The sequence below is a fragment of the Eptatretus burgeri genome, chromosome 3 (assembly GCF_056783735.1).
Source record: "Eptatretus burgeri isolate ZD-2024b chromosome 3, Ebu_testis_v1, whole genome shotgun sequence".
Classification (NCBI taxonomy): domain Eukaryota; kingdom Metazoa; phylum Chordata; class Myxini; order Myxiniformes; family Myxinidae; genus Eptatretus; species Eptatretus burgeri.
In genome coordinates this window covers 127,612,204-127,633,274 of record NC_140963.1, presented here as the reverse complement: position 1 = coordinate 127,633,274, position 21,071 = coordinate 127,612,204, and the positions used below count along the sequence as shown (strand labels likewise).

The following is a 21,071-nucleotide window of genomic DNA, read 5'->3' as shown; positions in this document are numbered from 1 at the left end:
GAGGCCTGTATAAACATATTGATTGATGTGAAGCAAAAAATATGGCCGCGATTTCTGGGCGGCTGGAGGTGCGGCCAAGCTTAAAGGATTTCTAGGTGTGGATTTCTAGGTGTGGCCTAGCTAGGTGTGGCCTTGCAAAAAGGATTTCTAGGTGTGGCCAAGCTAGGTCTGGCCTCGCAAAAAGGATTTCAAGGTGTGGCCTCGGTGTGGCCTCGCTAAAAGGTGGATTTCTAGGTTTTGGCCTAACTAGGTGTGGCCGAGCTAAAAGGATTTCTAGGTGTGGCCTAGCTTGGTGTGGTCTAGCTAAAAGGTGGATTAGGTGGATTTCGAGGTGTGGCCTAGCTTAAAGGATTTCTAGGTGTGGCCTAGCTAAAAGGATTTCTAGGTGTGGCCAAGCTAGGTCTGGCCTAGCAAAAAGGATTTCAAGGTGTGACCTAGGTGTGGCCTCGCTAAAAGGTGGATTTCTAGGTTTCGGCCTTGCTAGGTGTGGCCGAGCTAAAAGGATTTCTAGGTGTGGCCTAGCTTGGTGTGGTCTAGCTAAAAGGTGGATTAGGTGGATTTCGAGGTGTGGCCTAGCTTAAAGGATTTCTAGGTGTGGCCTAGCTGAAAGGATTTCTAGGTGTGGCCTAGCAAAAAGGATTTCTAGGTGTGACCTAGCTCAAAGGATTTCTAGGTGTGGCCTAGCTAAAAGGATTTCAAGGTGTGGCCCAGCTAAAAGGATTTCTAGGTGTGGCCTAGCTCAAAGGATTTCTAGGTGTGGCCTAGCTAAAAGGATTTCAAGGTGTGGCCCAGCTAAAAGGATTTCTAGGTGTGGCCTATCTTGGTGTGGCCTAGCTAAAAGGTGGATTAGGTGGATTTCTAGGTGTGGCCTAGCTAAAAGGATTTCTAGGTGTGGCCGAGCGAAAAGGATTTCTCGGTGTGGCCTCGCTAATAGGTGGATTAGGTGGATTTCCTGGTGTGGCCGCGCTAAAAGGATTTCTAGGTGTGGCCTTGCTAAAAGGATTTCTCGGTGTGGATTTCTAGGTGTGGCCTAGCTAAAAGGATTTCTCGGTGTGGCCGAGCTCAGTGTGATCAAGCTAAAAGGTTGATTCGGTGGATTTCTAGGTGTGGCCGAGCTAAAAGGATTTCTTGGTGTGGCCTAGCTCGGTGTGGCCTCGCTAAAAGGATTTCTTGGTGTGGCCTAGCTAGGTGAGGCCTCGCGAAAAGGCGGATTAGGTGGATTTTTCGGTGTGGCCTAGCGAAAAGGATTTCTTGGTGTGGCCTAGCTAAAAGGATTTCTCAGTGTGGATTTCCAGGTGTGGCCAAGCTAAAAGGATTTCTAGGTGTGGCCGAGCTAAAAGGATTTCTAGGTGTGGCCTAGCTTGGTGTGGCCTAGCTAAAAGGTGGATTAGGTGGATTTCTAGGTGTGGCCGAGCTTAAAGGATTTCTAGGTGTGGCTTAGTGAGGTGTGGCCCAGCTAAAAGGTGGATAAGGTGGATTTCTAGGTGTGGCCCAGCTAAAAGGATTTCTAGGTGTGGCCTAGCTTGGTGTGGCCAAGCTTAAAGGTGGATGAGGTGGATTTCTAGGTGTGGCCTAGCTAGGTGTGGCCGAGCTAAAAGGTGGATGAGGTGGATTTCGAGGTGTCACTGAGCTAAAACGATTTCTTGGTGTGGATTTCTTGGGGTGGCCTAGCTTGGTGTGGCTGAGCTCAAAGGTGGATTAGGTGGATTTCTAGATGTGGCCCAGCGAAAAGGTGGATTAGGTGGATTTCTAGGTGTGGCCTAGCTGAAAGGATTTCTAGGTGTGGCCTAGCTGAAAGGATTTCTAGGTGTGGCCTCGCTAAAATGCGGATTCGGTGGATTTCTGGGTGTGGCCTCGCTAAAAGGCGGTGCTTGTGACGGTTTCTGAGACGAGAGAAGGCGTGGCCTGCAGAATGGGCGGTGCTTGTGACATTTTCTGAGACGAGAGAAGGCGTGGCCTGCAGAATGGGAGGTGCTTATGACCAACCCACACACGCACACGGACAGCTCGATGCAGTACATAAGGTATTATTTCTTTGAAACCGAATAACCAATCAACAGTTTCCTTTGCAGGTGAGATCCATGACCCTTGCTGCATGTATCTTATTTAAAAATGACGTCCTCAGTCACGTGGTTTGGCAGCCACATCAGTTTCGCGGAAAATGAATAAATAAATTTCGGAACCTGCTGCAGCGATCAAATTGACGCCGATCACGTTCCAGGTCGATACGGGAGCAGCGGTGTCGCTCATCGGCGAACAGACCGCGCGTAGACTCAACGGCTTGAAGCTTATCAGGTCAAACCTCGCGCTGTTCACGTACACCCGCGAGAAGATAACGCCAGTCGGGATGGCAGACGTGTCTGTGCGGTACCAAGGCCAGGTCGCCACGCTTCAGGTGTACGTCGTACGGGGGAGGGGGCCGTCTCTCCTCGGCCGAGATTGGATGACCCGCATCAGGCTAGACTGGGCCGCAGTTCACCTTGTGCAACCCGTGCCGAGCCGGTGGGAGGATCAGTTGGAGGAGATTCTTCAAAGACATCAAGGGTTGTTTAGAGACGACCTTGGAAAACTCAAGGGCATGGAGGCGAAACTCTTCTTGAAGGAGGGGGTGGTTCCTCGGTTTTGTAAACCGCGTCCGGTGCCGTATGCCCTGCAGGACAAGGTCAAGGGTGAACTGGATAGGCTGGAGGCCTGTGGAGTGATCGAAAGGGTGTCATGCTCGGATTGGGCCACCCCGGTTGTCACGGTGCTGAAACGGAATGGGGACGTCCGATTGTGCGGGGACTTCAAATCCACAGTTAACCCGGGGCTCAGCGTGGAGCAATATCCACTGCCGTCAATCGATGAGATATATGCGCGATTGGCGGGGAGTCAATACTTCACGAAGCTAGACCTGCGTGATGCATATTTTCACCTGCCGACGGATCCCGGGAGTAGCAAGCTTTTAACAATCAACACGTGTCAAGGACTCTATCGATATACCCGACTCTGTTTTGGGATTGCTTCGGCCCCAGCTTTGTGGCAGAAAGCTATGGATCAGGTTTGCATTGTCCTGTCCGCTCAGACCTACCTGGACGATGTGCTCATTGCGGGGAAAACGGCGGACGAGCATCTGGCGAACATTGCCCGAGTACTGACGAATCTAGAAGCGTGCGACCTGCGCTTAAACAGGGACAAGTGCGCGTTCTTCAAGCAGCGCTTGGAATACCTCGGGCACATCATCACGCCGGAAGGGCTGTTGAAAGGTCCTCGGAGGGTGGAGGCGATTCAGCGCATGCCACCGCCTCGCGACAAGACGCAGCTGCGCTCGTTCATTGGCATGGCCCAGTATTACCAAAGGTTCGTGCGCGGGCTCAGCTCACAACTTGCGCCGTTAACGCGGTTGCTCAAGAAGGACGAGCACTGGGTTTGGGGGCCTGCACACCAGGCGTCGTTCGACCGCGTCAAGCGGCTGCTCACAGAGGATACGGTCCTCGTGCACTACGAGCCTGCGCGTCCGCTCCTATTGGCATGCGACAGCTCTGGATATGGCATCGGGGCAGTGCTCTCCCACAGGATGGACGATGGTTCCGAGCGGCCTGTTTGTTTTGCATCCCGGACCCTGTCCACAGCAGAGCGCGGATATGCCCAGATTGAGCGTGAGGCTCTCAGCCTCGTCTGGGGTGTGCGGAGGTTTCATCAATATCTGCTGGGGCGGCATTTCACTTAACAGACGGATCACAAACCGCTTCAATTCATCCTGAGACCCGAACGCGGGGTGCCGGTGGTAGCAGCCGCGCGAATACAGCGGTGGTGTCTGTTTCTGGGTGCTTACGATTATGATATTCAGTTCCGAAGCACCGAGAAGCATGCTAACTGCGACGGGCTCTCATGCTTGCCGTGTGCGGAGGGTCCAGCTGCGTCTGAGTTGGGCGACCGGGTCGATGTGTTCGCGCTGGACCAGGTCCAAAGCGGGCCGGTCACGGCCAGGCAGGGCACGGTGGAGTCGGCTCGTGATCCGGTGCTTGCCCGTGTCTTCCAGGCGATTTCTGCGGGGAATTGGAGCGATCTGCCTTCGACACCGGCATTTCAACCTTTCACGTCACGCGCAGCGAAGCTGTCGTTGGTCCAACGGTGCATAATGTGGGGAATGAGGACCGTGATTCCACCGAGGTTCAGGCAGCGGTGTTTGGAAGAACTGCATGTCAGTCACCTGGGCATCGTGAAGACCAAGAGTCTTGCTCGTAGCCTGTTGTGGTGGCCGGGGTTGGACAAAGACATTGAGCAGTTGGTTAAGCGTTGCGCTACGTGCCAGACAGATGCTGATAACCCGCGTCGAGCTTCGGGTCTCTGGCCTGTGCCAGACCGAGCTTGGCAGAGGGTCCATGTAGATTTTGCGGGACCGGTTAATGGCAAGATGTTTTTGATTGTGATCGATGCATTCTCTAAATGGCCGGAGGTTGTAGTAATGTAGCATATTTCAGCAAACATTACAGTAGAGAAGCTGCGGACGATCTTTGCTAATAAAGGGTTGCCGGAGATCCTGGTCTCTGATAATGGTCCGCAGTTCATCGCGGGTGTATTTGATGAGTTTATGCGCCAGAATGGTATTCGACATCTAAGGTCCGCACCGTATCATCCTGAGACGAATGGCCAAGCTGAGTCGTTTGTCAAGATGTTGAAGCGGGCTTTGCATAGGGGGGGTGTTGCACCTGTGCAGACCGTGGTCGATGTCTTTTTGCTCCATTACAGGAACGCAGTTCATCCTGTCACGGGTGATTCGCCTGCCATTCGTCTCTATGGACGGGCTTTGCGGTCCAGGCTGGATTTGCTGCGACCTGGAGGGTCGGGGAGTGGGGCAATGTCGCGTCCGACGCGGCTGCGCAGCTTTGAGGTGGGGCAGCGGGTGATGGTACGCGATTATTTCCACGGTTCCAAATGGGTGCCGGCGGTGGTCTCTGTGGTGCTGGGGCCGGCGAATTGCATGGTGCGGACTGATGGTGGGGATGTGTGGAAGCGGCACGTGGACCAGATGCATGATCGCTGTTCAGCGTCACCCCCCCCCACACCTCCCCGAGCCGAACGTTGCGGGACCCCCACCGGTAGTTTCGCCGGCACCTGACGTTGTATCGCCGGGGCTGGCTGGGCCGGCGCCGAGGGGGTCTTCGCCTGATGCCGTCCTACCCGGGGACGTCGAGCAGGCTGGGCAGTCGGGGGTAGCTGGTGTTGCGGAAAGTGCGAGTCCGGCGAGGGTGTCACCTCGACCGAGCCGGGAGGCATCTGAGCCTGGACTGTCTGGTGGCGCTGCCCGTCCGAGGCGGGTCAGGGTGCGGCCGCGGTACTTGGAGGATTATGAGTGTTGATGGGTTTCCGATGGTCATGTTGTGATTATCCGTTCGTTATGTGATGGGTCATTTTACGGGGGGAGGAGTGTGCTGTGTCACGTGATTGGGTTTTCGTATATCATGCCTCGCCCGCTAGGGGTGGTAAGACTGTGCTTCTGGTCGTGCAATAAAGCGGAGTCGATGGTGGCCCGCGTGCTTCTTGCGTCCCACCGCACCTCGTACGCACTAGAAACTTTACAGTTATGATCCATTCCCATTGCCCCATGGTATGTGATGTGATTCATATCAATGTGTTCAGCTGTTGCAGAGAAAACGGGTTTGAAAGTGACGATTTTCAAACGAACATGGCTGCCAAACCACATGACCTATGGCATTGAAAATGTGCACTCTGCCCATGATTTGGGAGACGATCATGTGTGTAAAGTTTTGTTTTGATCAGATAAGGTCCGTTTTGCTATCTAATATGGCTGCAACACCACGTTATATTATGTCATCATTTTCACATTGGATGTGGCAATGATGGTTGATGATATCTTTCTATAATTCCAGCAATCTCTGTGTGTGTCTGTGTCTGTGTCTGTGTCTGTGTCCGCCGTTTCTCGACAACCGCTGGTCCGATCTAATTGAAACTTGCCAGATATATTGCTGGGGACCTGAGGATGTGCCTTTTAAAGGTTTGATATTAATCGGACAAGTGCTTCCCAAGTTATGGCCATTTATTTACCAAACCAATGACCAGACACGTTGTTGCGTGGGCGTGGCCGATGGGGAAGGGAAGCTCAGCCGCGTTCCCCATTACGGGTTACAACGTACGGACTTCCGGAGAGTGATGACTTCGTGTATTCTAATAATTTCTCGATTTCCTATGCGCATTTATAGATAAACACAATGCCCCAAGTTATGATAGTTTTCATATTAGACGGTGCATAAATTTCGGTAACATCAGAGTGCTGGTATGCTCCGAACCAGGAAGTCAATTTTTTTTCTCTCTTCTCTTCTCTTTTTGTTTTTCCTTGCGACGACATTGCGAAAAGGTAAAATACGTTGGGGCTAATTGAATAATTGGCCATTAAAACCTAAACTGTGATATGCGAACTTCCGCGCCATGCATGTATGGGCACGCGAGAGCGAAGAAACGGCCTGTGTGATTGTTTTTTCTTGCTCGCGGTTGGTATATATTTTTTTATGCTTTGTTTTTTTTTTTTTTACGGGCACGGACTAGTTTGTTAAATTTTGCTTTGATCGGATAGGCGGTTCTATAGAAAACATTATTTAATATTTTTCTTCAATCCAATATGGCCACCGAACCACGTGACCGATCAATTATATTCTTTATCACCATCGTATCCCAAGAGCCAATATTCAGCCAAGAAAGAGGAATTCAGTGAGTCCTCATCTGGAATAATCTGTACAGTTTTGGTCACCACGTCTGAGGAAGGACATCGTTGTCATGGATGATGAAGGGTGTCGACAAAATAAGTGTAAAGAATATTGACGTATACCTGGTGTTGGCTCAATGGTTAGGGTGGTGGCTTGGAATCCTCTGATCCTGAGTTCAAACCCCACTCCACTGTTGAATTCATACCAGGTGGGGTTGACTCTGCCTGTCATCCTTCCGAGGTCGGCAAAATGAGTGCCAGCATGCTGGTATCCTGTGTCGGAGTGGCGACCCGTCCAGGATTGTGTCCAATAGCCAAGGAGACTGCTTAGGCAGCACCAACGCTCTGCATGGAGTATGGTCCCGATGGATGGATGGAATATTGACGTAAGGGGGTCACAGCTTATGAGTGAAGAAGAAGAAGAATAAGGAGAATAGAGTTTGGCGTGTCATTCAGCGATTGGTTGATGTATTCAGCCTCCAAGAAATAGTGGGAGTTCAGAGAAAGCACATCGGTTTAAAATGTAATTTAATAGATCCTTCGAAGCCGTGGGGCTATAATCTATAATCTACACGAGATTATAAAGCAGGATGTGTGTTTGTCCGTCGTCGAACTCCTCGCTCAGTTTTTGGCCTCGTTCCGTCGAGGTCCTTCGAACCTTCTGTGGAACGTTTTGGGATCCCAGTGGATGTCCTCAGGTGGATAGGAGGTTTCATAAATGCTTCAACATTGTTATGATTTTGATTTTCGATTCGTACAAAATGTTTTGTGTCCACTCTTCGATTCGTCTGTATTGGGTGTGGCTTGGGAACGGAGTCGACGTTCGTTTACCTCAGGAGTGTTTGTACGAAGCATTTACATTCGTTTACGTCACGAGTTTACCTCAGGAGTGTTTGTACGAAGCTTTTACATTCGTTTACCTCACGGGTGTTTGTTCGAAGTTTTTACATTCGTTTACCTCAGGAGTGTTTGTACGAAGCATTTACATTCGTTTACCTCACGGGTGTTTGTTCGAAGCTTTTACATTCGTTGACCTCACGGGTGTTTGTACGAAGCATTAACATTCGTTTACCTCACGGGTGTTTGTATTTTATCATATTAAAGGTAGAGTAGTAATTTTTGATTAGAGCGATGCTGTTTGAAATGAAAATCTGAAGAGATTAGTTTAAATCAGAATTAAATTATGTGAGGGTTCGTTACCGTGACATTCGCGGATTCAGCGTGTGCAGATTCGTCGTCGTTGTGACGTCGAAATATGACCCACATCTTCTGTTGGGATTAGCTGCTGCAGTGAGTTTTATTATTAGGGTACCCTGTGAGTACAGGGTACCCTATTGTTTTCCTTCTGTTTATTATTATTATTATTACGCATTATTATTATTATTATTATTTTTCCGCCGGCATTTTGCACCCTTTTTCGCTTTAAAAATCATTTTCTCTGGAACACTAAGTCCGATCGACAGGAAATTTTCACCATAGTATGTATCTTTTATGATAGCACAATCACGTTATAATTATGACGTCATTGGTCACGTGGTACGGTCGCCATCTTGAAAAAAGCGATAAACTTTGGACATCTGTATCTCGGAAACCGTGCAATGGAAAATTTTTTCGTTTGATACATTTTACTAAGCTCCCTATGGGGAACACGTGTGATTTTTCGTGACGTCATAGGTGAAGCGATATACCGGTGAAAATTCGTCAAGTAGAACGCCATATAGGAAAAATCTGAAAAATTCTGAGCGTCATCTACACCAAAATTCATCGTCAAAAATGTTTTTTTTGACGTCATTGATGACGTAATTCGGCCGCCATCTTGTTTTTTAGTGTTTTTTAAAAAAAATCTTCTTCTCCAGAACGGCTGTGCAGATTGAGGCGAAACTTTACAGGCACATTCCCCCTGAGGTCCTCTTTCAAGTTTGTTAATTTGTTGTTGATACGTCACATGGTTTGGCGGCCATCTTGAAAAAACCTTAAAACCTTCAAACATCTTCTTCTCCAGAAGCGCTGGTCCAATGAAGGCGAGATTTCAGAACTATATTTGTGAGATGTATGCGATGCAAGTTTGTTAATTTCAAAGTGATAGGTCACATGGTTTGGCCGCCATGTTGGATTTAAGAAAAATATTAAATAATGTTTTCTCTGGTATTTCATAAGCCATCAAAGCGAAAATTTGCAAGTGCCTTCCTCCCTCAAGTCTGCATACATGGTGAAAAAATTTTACCTCAGAAGTCACATGGTTTGGCGGCCATCTTGGATAGAAAAATAGACTTTATCCGATTTACACGAAACTTCACACACTTGTTCGGGTCGACGATGGAAAGCAGAATTTAAATTTATGATGTCATAGGTCACAAGGTTCGGCAGCCATCTTGGATTGAAAATGAATAAATTTTAAAAATCTTCTTCTCCAGAAGGGCAAGACAGATGAAGACGAAACTTCACACATATATTCCGCATGAGGTCCTTTCTCAAGTTTGTTAATTTGTTCTTGATCGGTCACATGGTTCGGCGGCCATCTTGAAAAAACCCTAAAACCTTCAAACATCTTCTTCTCCAGAAGCGCTGGTCGGATGAAGGGGAGATTTCAGAACTATATTCGGGACACGTAGGCGATATAAGTTTGTTAATTTCGAATTGACACGTTAGACGGTTTGGCCGCCATCTTGGATTTAAGAAAAATATTAAATAATGTTTTCTCTGGAACCGCTGAACCAAACGAATCGAAAATTTGTAATTATCATCTACCATCGTGTATGCACGCATGGTAAAAATTATGACATCACACGTCACATGGTTTGGCGGCCATCTTGGATAGAAAAACGCACCTTTACCGATTAACACGAAACTTTACAAACGTGTTCCAATACCCAGTTGGAAGCAGAATATAAATTTCTGATGTCATAGGTCACATGGTTCGTCAGCCATCTTGGATTGAAAATGAATAAATTTTAAAAATCTTCTTCTCCAGAAAGGCAAGACAGATTAAGCCGAAACTTCACACATATATTCCCCATGAGGTCCTTTCTCAAGTTTGTTAATTTGTTCTTGATTGGTCACATGGTTTGGCGGCCATCTTGAATTTACCTTAAAACCTTCAAACATCTTCTTCTCCAGAACACCTGATCTGATCAAGGGGAAACTTCACACCCCTATTGCACATGAGTAGGGAATACAAGTTTGTTAATTTCTAATTGATAGGTCACATGGTTTGGCAGCCATGTTGAATTTAAGAAAAATATTAAATAATGTTTTCTCTGGAACTGCTTAACCTATCGAAGCGAAAATTTGCGTCTGTCATCCTCCATGATATCTGCACACATGGTAAAAATTATGAGGTCACAAGTCACATGGTTTGGCCGCCATCTTAGATTGAAGGATAAATATTAATTCATGTTTACTCTGGAACCACTACTTCTATATATGCGAAACTTCATATTTATAATTTAGGCTACATGGGAAACAAAAGTTTAAAATTTCAACCTGATCGGCCGTGTGGTTTGGCAGCCAGAATTATTTAATTATTTGAATCTGGTCGCCAGTAATGAGGTAATTGAACGCTTTGTGCTTCCCGGTTCGTAACTCGTCTGTTCCGCGCCGTCTCGAAGCAGGCCTGTGTTTGTATCACCATTAAATAATGTTTTCTCTGGCACCGCTTATCCTATCAATGCAAAACTTTGCGACTGTCATCTGCAGAAAGTCCCATGTTGTATCAAAGGCGGACGGACTGGGTACCCGGTCATCACTGCCAGCAGTTATAAAGTGGCAGTTCTAGTTATTTTTTTTTTTGCCCAAGTCCTTCACAAACCGGCTGTTCAGCCACCTCCTGTGCATAGCACGGTTACTTCGCGAGTATATATATATATACATAGGTGGATGCATAATTCACTTCTTCACCTCACAAACCCTTGTAGTGGCGCACTGGTTGATAATTCCCCCACTTGTATGGTTTTAAAAATAATGTTTATGACGTGCCATGCTTGTTATATTCAGGTATGTGCTTTGCGAGCAGTGACAGCTGTGGCGTATTGGCATGCGCGTGCAAAGCACAATGCGGAGAGCGTTGTGGGGGCATGGAGGAGTGGTGTTGGTAGTCACGTGTCCGCATTGCATATAGTTGTTCGCGCCGCTAGAGGCGTGTGGTAGTCTACAGTGATGTACATTTGGACGTGGAATAAAGCGAAGTTACTGCTACGCTCTCGCCCTCCATGTTCCGCTGCACCTCGGACACCACAACAGCCTCATTGTATGTGTCTGCCGGTCCCTCTGTCCCGAGGCAATGCAACAGCAGAGCGCGTTTTCGGGCGTCACTCACATCCTCCAGGCCGAGGGCAAGTCGATATGTCTGGAAGGATAGGATCCAGCAGATCCAGGGGCCTGGAGGCTCGCCGGTCAGAGCCAGAAAGGCAGGCGGGGTTGATAGCAAAATTTCCGCCATCGTCATCGCCAATGTTACGGTTTAAAAGAACCGACTGAAACCGACTTTGGAATGGGAAACCAACCAACATGTTTATGGCGTATTTTTATACGTTCTACACCGAATATTTCTGTTCGCTAGGGCTAAGTGCCTGAGAGGCGAAAGCGATGGGCTTCTCTGTTCCATTTTGAAATTGGGAGAGGACGGCCCCCTACGCTGTGACACAGGCGTCGCAGGGAACCAAGGTGGGACTGGCGAGATCGAAATGTGCCAGGATTGGGGCTGTGGTGAGCTGGTGCTTCAGCTGACACAAAGCCTCTTGGCAGTCCACAGTCCAGACCCAGGGAGTTTCTTTCTTCAGCAGCCGGTGCTGTTTGATGGTCTGGGCTGCCTCTCCGCCTTCATTTATCCTCTACTGCCTTCTGCCCCCTCTCTTGCCTCCCCTCTCCCCAAGCAACACAAAGCCTTTTCTCCTCATCCGGCCCCTTCCCCGAGCGATTCTGCAATCCCCCACACTCTTTCAACAACTCTCCTTACCTCCCCCCTCCTTCCTTGTCCTACCTTCCCCCTCCCCTCCCATCCCCTGCACCCAAAGCCTCCTCCCCTCCCTCGTCATGAACAGTGTGGACCTCAAATGTCCGGGGCCTTCGCTCAAACCTGACAGATCTTTCCATACAGGTTTCCACTGACAAGACATAATCTGCCTCACAGAAACTTTCCTCCCTCAAGACGTGTCCGACTCCCAAGTATCTCTCCATGGTTATTCCCTTCTCTGGTATGACAGACCTGAGCCTCATCCTGGTGGAGGAGTTGCTCTCTTCATCAAAGACTCCATTCCTCACTCTCCATGCACTGACCTCACCCCCCTCCCCACACCCCTCGGAATACCTCTGGCTACGACTTCCCCTCCACTCCCATGTCATGTTTATACGTATACTGTACTGTCCACCAAACAGTGATGACTCCATTTACACCTCACAATCAAAAATATGGACCAACTTCCATGTTCTTATCCGAACTCTCTCTTTCTCGTATGTGGTGACTTCAATTGTCATCATGCCAGTTGGCGAGGTGTGGGTACCTCTCTCACTTCTCATGGCACTTCAGCAAAAGACTTCATCGACTCATTGGGACTGACTCAATCAGTCAACTTCCCAACCCGGATCTCAACCAATGGTAGTCTATCTCTTCTGGATCTGATTTGACAAATTTCCCTGAAAATATGTTCTTCCTCCGCTGCAATCGGTTCTTCTGACCACGTGCTTGTCAAAGTGGATATTTCTCTGGCTGTAATCAACCACCTCAGCGCCGTCGAGTCTGGCGTTTCACTCAGGCCGACTGGCAGCGTCTCCAAGCAGCCATCAAACTTCTAGACTGGTCTCCCATTGCTACTTTCTCCAATGTCAACTCATCCTGGGAATTCTTTCATCGAAACTTGCTCTTTCTCATGCACAGATTTATCCCCTCTCGTCTTCAGTTGTCCTACCCTTTCTCCCGCCCTTGGTTCACTTCAGCTTGTGGCGAGGCAGTTGTCCTGAAACAACTTGCCTTTGCCTCATGGAAAGCAAACCCAACTGAGGATAATATCAGTTCCTTCCATAAAGCTCGGAACAAGTGCGTGTCGAGTGTCTACCCTCTGGAGAGCCAGAAAACAACATCTTTCTCATTTCAAGTCTGAACTCTCAAACCTCTCTCCCTCCTCCAAATCCTGGTGGAATCTAATCAAATCTGTTTCTGGTGTATGTTCCCCCTCATCCCCTCTCTGACCTCAAATGGCCGCACTGCTGATACCGCACGTGAAAAGGCTGAATGCCTAAACTCGGTGTTTGCCGCTAAATCTTGTGTCCAAAACCCATCGCTTTCTGTACCCTCCTGACCCAGTCACACCCAACTGTCCCTGGACTCTGTGTCCTTTTCTTCTGACAAGGTGGAGGGCTTGCTGTCAAACCTCGACTCAGATTCTGCAACCGGTCCAGACGGCATCAGCCCACGTGTCCTAAAAACCTGCTCCTCTGCCCTTGCTCAACCTCTCCCTGTTCTATTCACCCTCTCATTTGCTCAAGGTCATCTGCCATCTGCTTGGAAATCAGCAAACATTACCGCCCTGCATAAAAAGGTGCAAAATCAGATCCCTGCAACTACAGACCAATCGGCCTTCTCCCAATCATCAGCAATGTTATGGAATCCATCATCGCTTCAGACATTCAATCCTCCTCTTCTCCAATGGCCTGATTTCCGATCATCAATTTGGTTTCATACCAGGTCACTCTACCCTGGATATGCTGCTTCTGCTCTTCCAACACTGGATGGAGGTATTCGATGCTGGAGATGAAATCAGAGCCATATCCCAAGACAAATCGCATGCTTTTGACATGGTCTGGCACCTTGCCCTGATCACCAAACTCTCTTCCTATGGTATCCGAGGCCATCTCCACTCATGGCTCGCAGATTTCCTCTCCTGCTGCAGTCAACGTGTGGCCCTAAATGGAGGTCTTTCATCCCCTCTTCCTGTCCAGGCTGGAGTTCCTCAATGCAGCGTTGTGGGCCCTGTTCTTTTTCTGCTTTTTATCAATGATCTCTCTGACTCTCTGGAAAATCCTCTTTATCTATTTGCTGATGACTCTACCCTCTGCCGTACCATCTGTCATCCCTCAGACCGGCAAGCAGCAGCTTGTTCATTCACTGCAGATCTGGGTAAAATCACAAACTGGTCCAACACGTGGAACATGCCTTTCAATCCTGACAAATCTCACTCACTCACTCACTCACTCACTCACTCACTCACTCACTCACTCACTCACTCACTCACTCACTCACTCACTCACTCACTCACTCACTCACTCACTCACTCACTCACTCACTCAACGTCTCTCCAAAAGGACCGTTTGGAAAACCCCCTCCACGTTCTCAACTTTCGTAAAAGGACCCCATTTACTTTCTCAACAATCCTCTGGAAGAAGTCCTTTCATTCAAGTCTCTGGGTCTCACCATCTGCCATGATCTTTCCTGGGAAAGCCACATTTCCAACCTGGCCTCCATAGCCAGTCGCCGACTGGGAATCCTCCGTCATGCAAAGTCCTTCCTCAGTCCACATATACAAAGAGCTCCTGACCACATACAAAGTTTTCATCCGCAGCCTGATGGAGTACTGCTTTCCCCTCTGGCCTGGTGCTCCTGCCTCACACGTTTCTCGGCTTCACGCTGTGGAATCCAAGGCATTTCGGAGCATCGGTATTTCCCGGGATGAGGCTGAGTCTTTGGGCCTCTCACTCTCTCGCCGCAGGCAGGTCGGTGGTCTTTCTGTCTTCTACCGTCTCCTCTCCGGTCTTGCCCCCCCCTGCTCTGTCTGCGATTTGTCCCCCACCCCCCTTCCCATATTTCTGCAGGGCGCTCAAGGTCCGCCAAAAACCCCCTTCTGGTAAAACTAACAAAATCACGAATCGCTGCTCACCTTCACTCTTTCATGCCTCGTTTTTTCCCGCCTTTGGAATAAACTTCCTCACTTTGTTCAATCCCATTATTCCCTCGAGGCCTTCAAAACAGATGTTCACCACCACCTCTTATTGTCCCCCATCCAAATCCTCGATCTTTTCTACCCCCGTTAATCCACCCTAAATCCACCTCCTTCAAATTCCCTGCTTTCCTTCCTGAAAGTTTCTGTCATGTCCATCTTGTCTATCCCATGTTCCCCACCCCATCCCTCTCCCTTCCACAGATCTCATGTCTCTATTCCCGACTGTTTTGTCCTTCCCACCACCGCACCTCTTGTCTCATGCCCCTCCCCCTTCCCCCTGCTGTTCGTTGTGTGTTTGCTCTCATACAAGTCTCAACAATGGATACAAAAAAAAAAAAATTACATTTGGAGATGCATTGATTTGTCCTTTAATTGAACAGCGAGACAGTGTAAATCAGTTTATGACCTGTTTTCGTTCAGTGGGTTAAACTGGAAAAAAAAGTTAATTACTATCTATATATTGAATTGTTTCATAGGGCAAGCAAGTTGATGAATCGTTGTACTTCTGTGGGTTGTATTTTTTTTGCGTGAACAAACCTGATTAAGTTGTATATTATGAAGTTTCCATTGTTGCTGCATGTTTCTCAGTTCTCACAGTATACCTGAGTAACGTGAATTTAGTTGTTCAAATTGGGGTTATTCCTTCTTTCTAGATATTCCACCATGCGAAGGGAAAGTGGGAGAACTTCCATTGGAAAGGAAGGCGCTTCACCCAGGGATGCTCTCCAAGCAGCCCACAATAAGGAACATGAGACGTTGCGGGAACTGGTGTTGTGCCATGTGAGTTGCCTTGCGTTGTTTTGTTTGAGTTATTCCTACTCCCTATTTTCTTGCAAGTCATCATTTCTGGTGCTTCCTTAGTCCCTACACTCTTGTCATTCTGTTTTCCCTTTGCTCCATTTTCTGTCTCATCAACACCTGGATTCAAAAAAAAAATTCCCATGTGAGAGGTAACTTGAATGTCCAAAAAAGTAGTTCCGTTTTCTCAACTGACCTCGTGTGCTTGTCTGTCTGTCTGTCTGTGCCAGTCGTTGGTTGTTTTCTACATGTGTGGATTTCAGAAGGTGGAACCGAGCCTTCCCGGTACTCGAAGTATCCACCTTCGTTTCGGTGAAGGATCGTGATTCATGGCTTATTCAGTTGTGTTGTTCTCAGAGTTTTGTGCTGAGGGCCCTTTTCATGATCGTCAGAGCCCCGGATAACCTCCGACTGCAGTTCGTTTGTGGTAATGTTTTCAGGGATGGTTTGTGGGATATTTGTGAGTTCTTCTTTATCAATTCCCATTGCTACATTTATCACTGGTACAATTTTGGCGCTCTTCAACTTCCAGGATCTTTTCACTTCATTCTTGAGATCTTGATATTTAGTCGTGTTCTTGATTTCTGTATTATCGAGACCAAAATCACTGGGTACTGAAACCTCAATGAGCAATGACTTGTTTTCCTTTTTGTATCTGAGTACTTTGTCCGGTCGCAGTGCTTTGTTTTTTCTATGTTCACAATGGATGGGATCATCAGCTCGTATGTGAGAATCATTTCCTTGTTTTCAGTGATTGCTTTTGGTTTGTGTTTCCATGAGTTTTGTGGAACTGGGATGTTAAAATTTCCACAGATGTGCCAGTGGATTACTCGACGTACCATGTTGTGCCTTTGTGTGGACAGCTGTTGTGACATGAGCTCTTAACATCCTGATTGGAGGTGGCTCATGCTTTCTGTTTCTACATTGCAGAATCTACGTTTATCCGATTGTCTCGGTCCTGCCAGTTTTTTTAAAGCCATTCGTGTCGTGTCCTTGGTTTTGGTAATTTAAATGACCAGCAGAGTACCCGCCCTGTAAGCGATCTTGTTTCAAGCACATAACACGTTCTTCTGACACATACCTTTATTTGGGTAGTGTATCGGCAATTGACAGCTGCCTCAATCGCTCCAGAAAATAAGAAAAATCATCCGGGTTACGTGCATGAAGCAAAAACATACCGACTGCCGATGATTCAAAATGCCTCACGACACTTGAAAACGTAGGGACAGGAATACTGGACTGACTGAAAATGGTGGGAACTTGTAATACCCTCCCCAGCTGGAGGCAGCCTGACACAATACAAATTTGCATAAAGAATTTTCATCCCCCCCCCACTTCCCCTTCCTCCCTCCCTCCCTCCCTCCCTCTCAAATCCACCAGAAAAGATAAAACACCCCTACACACTAATTGGGGTCATGCCGATTCCATGCAGCAAGTCTGGATACATGTAGTCGACCCAGAACTGTAGGAGTAGCAGCGCGACAAACACACAAACTAGGACACTCGGTCGAGCGCATACCTCCGCCACGTAATTCCTGATTCACAAGAACACATCAGGCCCAATAACTTTTTTGAAATATCATGCTATATAATCGTTTTTGAGCCCCATCTCTCAGTGGTGAAGAATCATTTAAAAAATAAATAATTATCGTATCTGGATCAGGATTTGGATCTTCACCAAAATTGAATTGATTCGTCCTTATCACACACCCAACTTGTCCAAGTTTCATCCTAATCCGTCCATAATATTTTGAGATATTGTGCGATATATCATTTTTGACCCTATCTCTCAATGGTGAAAAATCACTGAAAAATTCAGATCTGGATCCGTATTCAGATCTTCACCTAAATTAAGCGTTGCTGTCCTTGGCCGGTCACCGACATACACAAAAAAATTTCAGAATGATTGCTTGAAAACTGTGGCCAAAAATCGTGTGACAGACAGATGCTCCAGACCAACATACTTGGCAAAAACTTTTTTTGCCAAAGAACAGACAGACAGGGGTGAAAATGTAACCTCTATAACCTTTGATGGCAGAGGTAATTACATATCTGTTTTACTGACAATTTATCATGGGTTCTTTGATTCATAATTCAAGTGCAATTTTTACCCAGCAATAAATACTACCCTTATCGGATATTTCGAAATATTTTATCCAAATGTGTGAACAATGCCATATGCTGGCAGAAGTGATGTCATGGCACCAGTAGAGACTCTTACTGAGTCACCACATTGGAACACGCCTTGCCATTGTAATGGAATTTTTTTCTGGAATAGAACCGTATTCTTTCGAACCGGAATACAGTGAAGCAGAGCTAAGTAATGATCGAGCTGCATCTACTTCGGAAGGACAAATTGACCGTGATAGTGACCATGTAAAGGAGAAAGTGGGTGGGGAAGACTTCGTCTGGTGTGAATGCAAACATTATTAGTCAAGTGGCTTTGTGTCATATTTAGAAATTACCATTATTTGGCGGATAAAAGCAAATTTGGCATGATGTTTCTATAGAACCTCGAGATTGATTTCAGGGTGGGTACCACCTTCACCGCCTTACGGAAGTCACATGACACATGGAAATCCAAGACGGCCGACAATCAGACACTAATGCACACTCTGGAGAGACATAACAGGTATAGCCAGTCCTATAGTGTGGTCAGTTATGATATTACCGTGCACTTCTGGCAGAAAGCATGAAACTTTGTACAATAATAATATGACACCCATAGAACAATTTTAGCCTGGGAGCCACTTCATTTTTTCTTTCTGTACTAATTAACAGCGTGTTATTAATGAGCGCTCAAACTGGGTGTGGCACATCCGTGTCGTGATCCTATTCATCCAAATCCAGGCTGGAGTAATGAAAGAACGTCGGACAAAATGATGCACGAAAGTATATTTTTCAAGAATTTCGAATGAAATATTCGTTTGTTTTCGACGTTTACCTAACAGTAAATGATCCCAAGATGATTCGGCTGTTAGAACAGGTAAGATTTGCTATTGTTATTATTATTATATAATGATGAAATGAGGTGGTAGAACAGTCTGATGAACACCTTATGATGTCGTTTGTGTTGGTTTTTCGTTGACAAATACAACGACGGTTCTCGATCAGATTCATTTGCTGTCTGTAATATCTGACGGATTCAGTCATCAGAAAACATTCTGAAGCCCTAAAGAACCTTGCTTTATAGCCTTGACAGAATAATTCTGCCTGTGCTGGTATGAAGTCGACTTAGTTGTGCCAATTTGTGACGCGTTCAGGGGCCGTTGGCTTCACGCGGTTATGACTCGAAAAGAAAGTGATGTTCAATTCTGAAAACAGTTTGGGCATGGCCGGATCCAAGATGGCCGACTGGGGTGGTCAGTCCGTCCGGCTGGCTGGCTGGGCGTCAACATTTATGGCGTCAACATTTGTAGCTGTGAGTGTGATAACTCATAAACTGTTCGCCATATCGATTTGAAATTTGGGCCACACATGTATCACCTGAAAAGGAAGAACCCTATTGATGTTGGGCGTGGCCGGATCCAAGATGGCCGACTGGGGCGGTCCGTCCGTCCGGCTGGCTGGCTGGGCATCAACATTTATGGCGTCAACATTTATAGCTGTGAGTGCGATAACTCATAAACTGTTCACCATATCGATTTGAAATTTGGGCCACACATGTATCACCTGAAAAGGAAGAACCCTATTGATTTTGGGCGTGGCCGGATCCAAGATGGCCGACCTGTGCGGCCATCTGTAAAAAAAAAATTGTTTTCGCCATATTGATTTGAAATTTGGGTCACACATGTACCACCTGAAAAGGAAGAGCCCTATTTATTTTGGGTGTGGCCGGATCCAAGATGGCCAACTGGGGCGGCCATCTTTAAAAAAATTTTTTTTTGTAATAAATGGAAAACCACTTATTTGATTTCAATTATTTTTCAATGGTGGGGGATTCCCCATCTCTGATGGTATATTTTTACTTATTTTCGAAAAAGATATCATTATTAAACTTTTTATTGTCTGATGCATGTTTATGGTGATTTTTATTATTTATATTATTGAAATTTGATGCTTTATTGCGCCTGAATTATTTTATGTTTTGTTTGGGCGATGCAATATCAGAGTGTGGTGACCAAAAACTGTCGCACCTTGTCACGCATGACGACCCCAATCTCTGATCGCGCTAAAGAGATTGGATCACGATGTAGTCGGTGTTGGGCACAGACAATTATCTCTCATTTTGTGTTGTGGATGTGAAGGTTTTCCCAACAGTCTGGCGCTGCCGGTCGTGGTGTTCATTACCAATTTTGTCTTCCCTCGGGCCCATCTAACAAAGGTCATAGTATGGACATGAATATATATATATATAATGTCCTAAGTTCAAACTTTAAAATGTCCAGAGATGAGAATCATTTGGCTTCATCAGTCCCATATGGATGAAGCATACTCAGCAGGCTGGTGTTTTGTATGAAATTATGTTGCAATGCACACCATGATTCAGAAGGGTGTGCTCGAGATACAATGTGTGGAGAGCAGGCCTATTGTTGGGAGTTTTGCTAAGACGATGGCACAGCATGTTCTTCAATCAATTGTAGAAAAACATGTAATTCGCTGCCCATCATTACAATCCTCCCAGTCAATAAGACTCAAATTTGATTGTGACAACCATGCCCCGAGACGAGATGAGAATAATCGATGGATTATTTCAATGTGGAGTTCTCTTTTTGCAGGTCCCTGATGCAGAGGGCGGTCAGAGAGTAAACTGGGAACTTTGTATCGTTTGCCAAACAACAAACGAGGCACTCAAGTGTCCTGGCCGGCTCGCTGCATCTCCCGAGTCGGTGACAGAAACCTATACGAGCATCCTGAAGAATATTAATGAGTTCAGGCAGATCGGGTACATGCCGGCTTCATTCCCATTCGCTGAAAGTGACATAGAACTTTTCATTAAAAAATGTGCTTGTTGGCACAAGACTTGCAAGTTGAAGTTCATTTGCACAAAGTTGGATCGGGCAAAGAAAAAACGTAGTTCCGATGCTCCATCAACAAGAATAAAACCATCTTGGAGACAGAGGCGCATGTGCTTTGATGCGAATCTTTGTTTATTCTGACAGGATGGCACGAATAGTGATCTGATCTGATATGCTTCTGTACTTTGGAGGCAGATGACAAAATTTGACTGATGGCAACAGAACTTGAAGACGAAACTCTGCTCGCTCGCCTCGCTTTTTTTGAGCCAGTATCCTGAATTTGTAATGGTTGAGATGTCACAGTGGTGTGAAAATAATCACAGAAATCGATTCTATGCCCCGAAATTTGTATAAATCCTTGTATTACGTGAACGTTTGGTCCTTTTGGTTCGTTAGCGGGAAAATTAGCCCGAACGATGGACACCATATTGCATTTCAAGTCCAAGATGACCACCAAACATGAAAAGGTCAAAAAGTTGAATTTCTTCACCCAAAATCAATATGATTTCATGTTTCATTTGTGCAGTTTCGTTGGTTACTTCAAGTTGTGAAACAATCCAATTTGACGTCGATGAGGGACCTAATTAGCATAAATTATGCAAATTATGTCCTCCAAGGTCATTTTCCAGTGCAGCTCCCAGGTCCAATTTTTTTGTTAACACCTTGGCTACCTCCATGCCA

General features: G+C 46.6%; 1 long non-coding RNA gene across 2 annotated transcripts; it reads left to right on the top strand.

Annotated features, from left to right (window-relative positions):
* Positions 1–7,240: 7,240 nt before the first annotated feature.
* LOC147030937 (uncharacterized) lies at positions 7,241–20,829 on the top strand. 2 transcript variants are annotated; one of them, XR_015055824.1, is made up of 3 exons: positions 7,241–7,401; positions 15,288–15,414; positions 20,151–20,829. It is a non-coding gene; the product is annotated as an uncharacterized LOC147030937 (long non-coding RNA). The 2 variants fall into 2 exon arrangements; XR_015055823.1 differs by lacking the exon at positions 20,151–20,829 and adding an exon at positions 15,663–19,453 and having other exon boundaries at positions 7,242–7,401.
* The last annotated feature ends 242 nt before the right edge of the window (positions 20,830–21,071 follow it).